General features: G+C 44.9%; 1 pseudogene; it reads left to right on the top strand.

Moving 5' to 3' along the window:
- Gm5981 (predicted gene 5981) lies at positions 6,085-6,798 on the top strand (annotated as a pseudogene).

The raw sequence follows: 9,431 nt of genomic DNA, 5'->3' as shown, positions 1-9,431 counted from the left end.
GCATGCATCCCAACAGGCATTATACTAAGACATGGCATGTGTGACAACAGGCATGCCTAGACCACCCCTTAGTGACCCTAGGACACAGCAGGCAGGCAAGTAGGCTACCCAGGTCACCATGTTGTAGCAATGGGACACAGCAGTCATGCAACATGCTTGCCCAGGGCATCACACTGGTGGCCTAGTAACACAGCAGACATGCAAACACAGCAGGCTATGAAGTGGCAGTGCTGGGACATAGCGGGCTTGCAGCCAGGCATTCCCACACCACCAAGTTGTGGCACAAAGATATAGTAGGTCTTAGTACAGATATACCAAAGCCCCCACATGTTGGCCCTGGGACTCAGCATGCATACAAACGAATGGCAGCATAAGAACACAGAGCGCATGTGAACAGGTGTGCCCAGACAGCCTAGTGGAACACAACACTAGAACACAGCAGGCATTCAAACCTGCATGCCCGGGTTTTGAGACATAGCCAAGTATGTAAACGAACATGTACAGACCACCAGGTGGCAGCACTGAGACACACCAGACATGTGAACAGGTAAACACAGGCCACCAGGTGGCAGCACTGGAACACAACAAACAAGTGACCAGGAATGCCCAGGCCATCACTTGGAGATTCTGGGTCCGTGGAAAGAGTGTCAATAGATGAGCTTGCTACCACGTAGAGGTGCTAGGAGGCAACTTGCAGGTGAACCTGATCCCCTACTTTGCAGTCCTGGAACAGAACATGGTTGTCAAATGCACTGCAACACAGCAGAACTGGTAGGTGAGATTCACGAATGTTTGGGCTTGCCCAGACTTTCACAGGACTGAGACTTGACAGGCTTGTGGACAAAGGTGCCTGTGCCAACACATGGTGTTGCTGGAACACTGCAGACTCCGGAACAAGTATACTCATGACGACCCCTGGTGGCACTGGGAAATGGTATGTGTCCCAACAGGTGACCCTAGGTTGACAATTGGAAGTTTGGGGACACAGCGTAATTAAGAACCGGAGTGACAGGCGGGTGAAATGGCTCAGTGGGTAAGAGCACCCGACTGCTCTTCCGAAGGTCCGGAGTTCAAATCCCAGCAACCACATGGTGGCTCACAACCATCCATAATGAGATCTGACTCCCTCTCTTCTGCAGTGTCTGAAGACAGCTACAGTGTACTTACATATAAATAAATAAATCTTAAAAAAAAAAAAAAAAAAGAACCGGATTGACGACCCCATTACTTGGTGACTCCTGGACAAGGCAGGTGTGTGAAAGTCTATTCTTGCGGTGTCCTGTGGCTGTCCCAGGGCATGGCATGTGTGCAGACAGGCCAGTCTAAACCACTCTTGTGTCCGTGCTAGAACCTGGCCGGTGTGTGAACAGCATGTACAACCCACTAAATGGCAGCACCGGGACACGGAGCATGTGCAAGCAGATGTGGTTAGGCCATCAGGTGGTGGCATGCAGGGAACATGGCAAACATGCAAACAGGCATGCACACAGTACTCCTGGAACATGGAAGGTGTAAAATCAGGTATACCCAGGTCACCAACTTGCAGCACAGGGACATGGCAGACATGAGAACAAGGGAACCCAAGCCATCACAATGCTAGAACACAGTTGTTGTGCAAACAGGAGAAGCTGTGTACTGAGAACTGAAGCGTCAAACTCTGATCCCGTCTGGTTATCACAAAGAATAACTTCACCTCTAAGCTAAGATGTATGGAACTGTCTGGAAAGTCTAAAATTCTTTTTATTTTCCTTAGAGGAATTTAAAGAAATTATTTTGTTTGAAGTGTTTGTAGATTATGCTGTCTTAGACATTACACTGCAGGGCTAATTACTGTCCTCAGAGATGGGATTAATATGCCTTTGTGACTGACCTGGCTCAAGTCCTTGAAGATGTTATCATCTAGATTGGGAAATTCCAGTGTACTGACGTATTCAAAAATAGACACAGATTTGGAAGGCCATACCCAAGACTCTCAAGAAACAGGAAACACATTAGCCTACATTGAAGGAAATTAAGTTATAAAGTTCAGAAATAATTTTAGGGTATGATACCTCTTGTTTTAAAGTCAGATAATTTGGCTTTTAATTTTAGTATTTATTGTGACAGGTGTGTACCATGGCACATCTGTGGAAGCCCAAAGACAACTTGTGGGAGCCGGTTCTCTCCTTCCACCTGCTGGCACCAGAGAGTGAACTTAAGTTCATGGCTTGGCAGCAAGCACCTTTAATTCCCTGAGCCATGTCACCTGCCCACAGCTAGGCATTTGCAACTACAAATACCGAGCCAGCAAAAGATGACTCAGCAGCTAAAGATGCCTGCTACCATGCCTGATAGCCTAACTCCAACTCCTAACTCCAACAGTTGTCCTTGGAATTGCATGTTGTGACATGCATATGCCACACAACACACACAATAAATTAATAAACACCCTAATTAATTAATAGAAATTTAAACTGTGGATCTTACTATTAAATGTGTGGAAACAGGATTCATGTTTGGCTGACGACCATCCTTTCCTACCGTGAGGAGAGGGGAGTAGCCCATAGGGCGCCCAGACATATTTACATGCAAAATACTCATACACACAAATTAGTTAATTTTAAAAAGTAACATGGACAGTGATAGGGAACACACCTGATGTCAACCTCTGGACCCAACATCAGCATATATGTGTTCACATAGACTCATATGTGTATGCATGTGTATTCCTGACAGCCACTCAGCAGCTCACAACTCACAGCTAGCTATAACTCCAGTTCCAGGGGATCTGACACCCTCTTCTGGCCTTGACAGACACATACATGGTGAAGAAACAGACATGTAGGCAGAACATCTGTATACACAAATTAATATATATATGGTAGATATATACACTATATATAAATATACATATACATGCACATATATATAGCTTGTCTGATGTAGTAGGGCACACCTTAATCTAAGCATTCAGGAGGCTGAGATGGGAAAATTCTGAGTTCTGAGCCAGCCTGAAACATCTAACTAAACTCTCACTAAACCACAGACACATCTAAAGCAAACCCGAGCAGGTCAAACAACACCCCCAACGCCATCTTAAGAATTCTCTAGTTAGACTCTAGTTCAGGATTACTGAGGGAGAATTAGAGCACTACCTCCCAAAGAATACACGAAACACTTAGCAATGGCCTCTAGAGATTGCCCAGTTTAAAAACCGAAGAACCCCAGAATTGCTGTCAAAAGAAATTCACTGCATCTCTAGGGCATGGGCTCCTCGCAGTGTCCAAGTTGGCTTTGTGAATATAATCAAATGCACTGCATCGTGTGATCTGTGCCATTTCTTCCCTCTGGACGCATCAGGCAAACCAGAACACTAAGAAAAGGTAATAAACAGATTTCTCTTTAACAATCTATGTGCACAAATTTTTTTATTTATTTACAATCTGTATGCAAAAAAATTTTTTTATTAATTTATTTATTCTTAATTATATGTATGCGTGTCTGTGACTGTGTGGGTTTCTGCATGTGAGTACCTGTGGAGGTTAGAGAGACTGGAGAGAGAGGGAGGGAGTTACAGGTCGTTTGTGAGCTGCCTGGTGTGAGTATGAGAATCAAACTCAGGGCCTCTATAGGTGCAGTAAGTGCTTTTAACCATTGAGCCTCCTCTTCAGTCCACATAAACAGGTTCTTTGTTTTGTTTTGTTTCCTCGGATTGCATGTTTGCCTACAAAGAACCGCTTGGCTGCCAGTTTTGCTGAGATGGAAAAAGGTCCCAGTAAAGAGACACCCTTTCTGCAGTGAACTCCAGAACAATGATCCCGGTCGGGGCTGTTCAAGCCACGCTAGCTGGCTTTCCCGTCGAGGAATCTTAGAAAGCCAAATGGCATGTGCGAGTTAATAAGCAGCAGTGAGAGCAGGTGGCGTGTCACCTTGAAGCTGGGCAGATTCTTAGGTCGCCAGAACACGGGAAGTCTCCAGGAGTGGCAGGACATCCGGCTGTTGTTATTCTTGGCCCTGCCCAGTGCAAGCAGAGAAAAGGCAGCTCGCTTATTAGGGGTATAAATAAAGGCTCAATTACCTCTTGCCGTGCTCTGGTGGCCAAGAACATTAATTAAGAGTCTGCTGTTCTGAGCCTGCAATTGCAACTGAACCCCTTAGGAACTTCCGGTCTTGCCCACTGCTGACCACTGAGTGCTTTGACTGTTTTAAGTTCCAAACAGAGCATCCCTGCCCCAGCCTGAAAAGAGTCAGTTTACTTTTTGACTCTTTTCCTGGGAGACTCAAGGGATAGTGTGTATTGAGTGAAAGTTGTATGCATTTGTGTTTGTTTGTTTGTTTGTTTGGGTAAATGCCCCTGGGAACTGTGTGTACTCTTAACGTTTAAACACAACACACTAAAGAATTAGAAATGCTGACACCCTGGGCCCCTGGGGGAGGCCTGGATACTGCTAGGGTTCATTACTGTTGTTTTGTAGTTGCAAACTCTTTTAAGTAAACAAAACGTGAACCTTGTGAGAAAAATCAGCTAGCACAAAAGAGTAGCAGAGGGCAGGAAGATCGGCTCAATCTCTTCATCCCTCCGTCCCTGTTTTCTGTGCATCCCTTCCAAAAGCATTCTGTTATGTGGTCTTTAAGGGCCTATTTTTTTCTTTTTCCTTTCCTTTCCTTTCCTTTCCTTTCCTTTCCTTTCCTTTCCTTTCCTTTCCTTTCCTTTCCTTTCCTTTCCTTTCCCTTCCCTCCCCTCCCCTCCCCTCCCCTCCTTTTCCCTTCCCTTTTTCTTCCTCCCTTCCTTTCTTTCTTTCATTCTTTCTTGTTTGTTTGTTTGGTTGGTTGGTTTGGTTTGGGGTTTTTTTGGAGTTTTGAGACAGGGTCTTTCACTCTTGTAGTTCAGGCTAGGTTCGAACTCACTCTGCACGGGGGCTGTCTCTGACCTGAGAATAGTAAGGCTACTTCACTCTCTAGGTGCTGGACTACAGATATGCGTGGCCACACACCCAAGCTCCTCTTCCAGACAAAAGTGAAAGCGTCCTTACTCACTGTTCTGAACCTTGTCAGATTTTTTTTTTTTAATTCATTAAAGTTCTCCAAGAGATTTCTAAATCTTTATTAGGAATCAGTAATAAAGGCCTCCCCTCTGTTCCCCAGGAAAAGCACGACAGACACATCTATTAAAAATATTTTATAAGCCAGGCTTGTTGGTGCATGTCTGTAATTCTGGGACTTGGGAGGCAGGAGCAGGATAATCAGGAGTTTAAAATCGTCGTTCCCTATGGAGTGGGTGTGAGGCCGCCTGTGTTACAAGGAACCCTGTCTCAAACAACGAACAAAGGAGCGAGCGCCGTTTACAAACTACTTCAAGGATCCATTAACTGTCCAAAATCCCTGGTGTAGATAAATCTACTCCAAAGCCCTCAGCCCTGGGGTTTAATGCATAAAGTATTTGTTATTTCCAGATAAAAATCAGGATTCTTTATTAAATTTGAATTTCAGATAACAACTGATATTTTAGTCTAGTCCTAGGGCACATGCTAGTGTCGTGGGGAACCACAGGTTGTGTTTATGTTGGTGGTGTATAAGATTTCAGCTAGTAGACATCTTGGGATAAATGCACTTCGATGCAATAAGACATTTCTCAGGGTGTGTCTCCATCATTAGTTGGTACATAATTGTTTAAATCCATTCTGTGCAACACTTTCAATTTCTGAGCTTTGAATTCAAGTGGTAGTTCTGTGGCTTTTTAGCTGCTAAATTTGAGAGCCTTGCACAGGAATTTATTCCAACCAACATTCACTAGAATGCCTTGTATTAGAGACCACCTAGGTGACATAAAATAAATGAGAAGACCAACTCCCTCAGAAATATCTGAGATCTGAGTTACAGTGGTTTTGAAATGGGAATTAGAATCTCAGCTGAAGTGGCTGGGAACACAACCCAGTGGCAGAGTTCCCTGCTGTGTTCAAGGTCCTAAGCTGGTGCCCCAGCCAAAAACCCTAATTAAGTTTGGAAATTGTGGATGAGGAGTGATACCCCCCTGCCACTCCCCACCCCACCCCCACCCCCAAGAACATTCTCTTTTATCCCAACCAGGGCAGTTATATGGGACCACTTTTCACCGCTTGCTGCAGCCATGGTCTACCCTACCATGTTCGTTCTTCGACATCGCGGCCGATGATGAGCCCTCGGGCCGCATCTCCTTCGAGCTGTTTGCAGACAAAGTTCCAAAGACAGCAGAAAACTTCCATGCTCTGAGTCCTGGAGAGAAAGGATTTGGCTATAAGGCTTCCTCCTTTCACAGAATTATTCCAGGATTCGTGTGCCAGGGTGGTGACGTCACACACCACATGGCACTGGCGGCAGGTCCATCTACGGGGAGGAATTTGAGGATGAGAACTTCATCCTGAAGCATACAGGTCCTGGCATCTTGTCCATGGCAAATGCTGGACCAAACACAAACGGTTCCCAGATTTTTATCTGCACTGCCAAGACCGAATAGCTGGATGGCAAGCATGTGGTCTCTGGGAAGGTGAAAGAAGTCATGTTGAAGCAATGGAGTGCTCTGGGTCCAGGAATGGCAAGACCAGCAAGAAGATCACCATTTCCGACTGTGGACAACTCTAATTTCTTTTGACTTGTGGGCATTTTACCCATCAAACCATTCCTTCTGTAGCTCAGTAGAGCGTCCCTACCCCATCTGCTCGCAATGTCCTGTAATCTCTGCTCTCACTGAAGTTCTTGGGTTCCATGTTTTCCTCATTCCCCTTCAAGTCTAGCTGGATTGCAAAGTTAAGTTTATGATTATGAATAAAAACTAAATAAGAAGAAAAAGAGAAGAATTCATGCCAAGTCACAGGTAGAACAAACAAATAAAGTGTATTAGGATAGATGAGAAAGCAGGCATGAAAATTAAATCCGCTCTCCAGAGTGGAGGGAGGACTAGTTTGAGTGTCAGGTTCTGCTCTGCCATCCCTCCTCCCCTGCCTGCCATCCCTCCTCCCCTATCTGCCATCCCTCCTCCCCTGCCTGCCAACCTTCCTCCCTTGTCTGCCATTCCTCCTCCCCTTCCCCATTCTCAAGGATGTTTGGGATGGTGTCCTTTGTGAAACAGGCGGATGGTTTCTTAGAAGCTATCCTTACCCACAATTGCAAGAATCTCAATGAGGGATTCACTGCCCATGACGTTGGGACGTTTACTAGGGGAAAGGGCAGTGATCGCTTTGCACCTGCTGGGGACTGGATTGAACAGAACTGGGATTTCAAGACCAGAACTCTGTCTTTCCTCCTATCTGGTCTTGGCTATATACCTAGCTGAAGTCTCATTACCTTCTTTCGGCAGTATCCCCGACTGTTCCGTTTTAACCCTAACTTCCATTTTAACCCTAATGCTTGTTTTCAGCATACCACATTGTTATTGCCACTAAGGAAATTATCAAGTTTTTACTTAAGTGTATATGATTCTGCCATGAAGGATGCACACTTGCGATGTATAGTATTTTGGGTTTCTTTTAGTTTATGTGTATGAGTGTTTTACTACATGTATGCAGTGCCCAGAGAAGCCAGAGGATGTCAGAGTCCCTGGGGCTGGAGTTACAGGCACTAGAGAACAGTCACACAGGTGACGGGGAAGAAGAGAAGCAAGATCAGAAGAGAAGCAAGATCTTAACTACAGAGCCGTCTCAATAGCTCCTGGATGTATTATCTTAAGTAAACTGATAATATGTGATAGGAATACCAAATGACAATTAATCACAAATGTCAGAACCCGAGTAAGAAGCAAAGATTGAGCTGGGCCTGGTGGTCCATACCGTAATCACAGTACTGCTTGAACCTGGAGTTCAAGGCCAGCCTAGGTAACTTGAGATTATGCCTCTCTCTCTCTCTCTTTCTCTCTCTCTCTCTCTCTCTCTCTCTGACACACACACACACACACACACACACACACACAGAGAGAGAGAGAGAGAGAGAGAGAGAGAGAGAGAGAGAGAGAGAGAGAGAAATGAAATTATGAAAGAGAAGCATGGGTTATCATAATGTATGGAAAGACTCTGTTACTTTGGAGTTAAACAAAGATTGTCGTCTCTCAGTAGCTGCTATAGTCTGAATGTATCTCGTTATGTGTTTGTGTTGGAAACAGGATCCTCAATGCAGTAAGTGGGAGGCGGTTAGTCATCAGGGCTCTGCCCTTACAAGTGAGTTAATATCACTAACACAGGAACGGGTAGTTAACCAGAGGATGGGTTTGTTATTTAAATGAGTGGCCTCCTCCTGATCTCTTGCCTTCTACCATCTTGTCATCATGCCATGGATGGCATAGCAGGAAGTCCTTTCCTCCAGAACTGCGAAACAAAAGAAATCGAATCTCACGGCTACTCTCTGATAGCACCACCAAAACCCAAGAGAGAAAATCGGCAGAAAGTGTGGCTATTTGTATATCAAGTACTGGAAAATGAAGAAGTGGACTAGGTAATGGATAGATGCTGGATAGATTGGAGGCTTAAGTCAGAAAAGTCCAGACAGTCATGGATAGAAAGATAAGGATGATTCTCTTGAAGGCTCAGAAGTCAACTGAGGGAAACCTGGGACTTAAAAGAGACCATTTAGGTGGTCATGGAAATATGAGCAGTAATGGCTACCCTAGTGAGGCTTTTAGATTGAATTGAGGAGATGGTGCTGGAAACTGGAGCTTGGGGGCTGGAGTGACAGCTCATTCTTTAAGAGCACTGGCTGCTTTTTTTCCCCCCAGAGGTTGGGTGGCTCACAACCCTTTGTAACTCCAGCTTTGGGGACCCAACCTTCTTGTCTGGCCTCTGGGGCACAACACACATGTAGGAGTGGCAGTCATACCTGCAGGCAAAACACCCATCTACACAAAAATAAAATTAACAATAATAACAAAACACTCTGTAGAGTTCAAGACCATCCTCGTTACACGGTAAAGAACACAAAAGAAATCCACTTATGAGCCGAGCGTGGTGGTGCACACCTTTAATCCCAGCACTCGGGAGACCTCAGAGGCAGGCAGATTTCTGAGTTTGAGGCCAGCCTGGTCTACAAAGTGAGTTCCAGGACAGCCAGAGCTATACAGAGAAACTCTGTCTCAAAACAAAAACAAAAACAAAAACAAAAACAAAAACAAAAAACAAAAAACAAAACAAAAAAGAAGTCCACTTATTTCCTGGACTCTAGGAAAGCAGAACTCAAGAGCACAAAGCTGGGACATCTCACATAAGAAATCGCTAAGCAACCCGGTATTGAAGAGGCTGCATGGCTGCGTTTCACCACCCGCAGTAGAATGAGAGTGAAAAAGAAATGATTTAAAGATGAGATTTATATAGCCAGGCATGGTGGCACATATTCTTAATCCCAGCGTTGGCGAGGAGGAGAATGAGAACGGGGCAGGGGGCTCTTGGGTTTGAAGCCAGTCTGAGACAGTGAGATACTATTTCTAAAAAGTC

Source organism: Mus musculus, chromosome 3 (assembly GCF_000001635.26).
Source record: "Mus musculus strain C57BL/6J chromosome 3, GRCm38.p6 C57BL/6J".
In the NCBI taxonomy this organism is placed as follows: Eukaryota; Metazoa; Chordata; class Mammalia; order Rodentia; family Muridae; genus Mus; species Mus musculus.
Note: the sequence above shows the minus strand (reverse complement) of the source record. Positions and strands in the feature narration are given on the sequence as shown.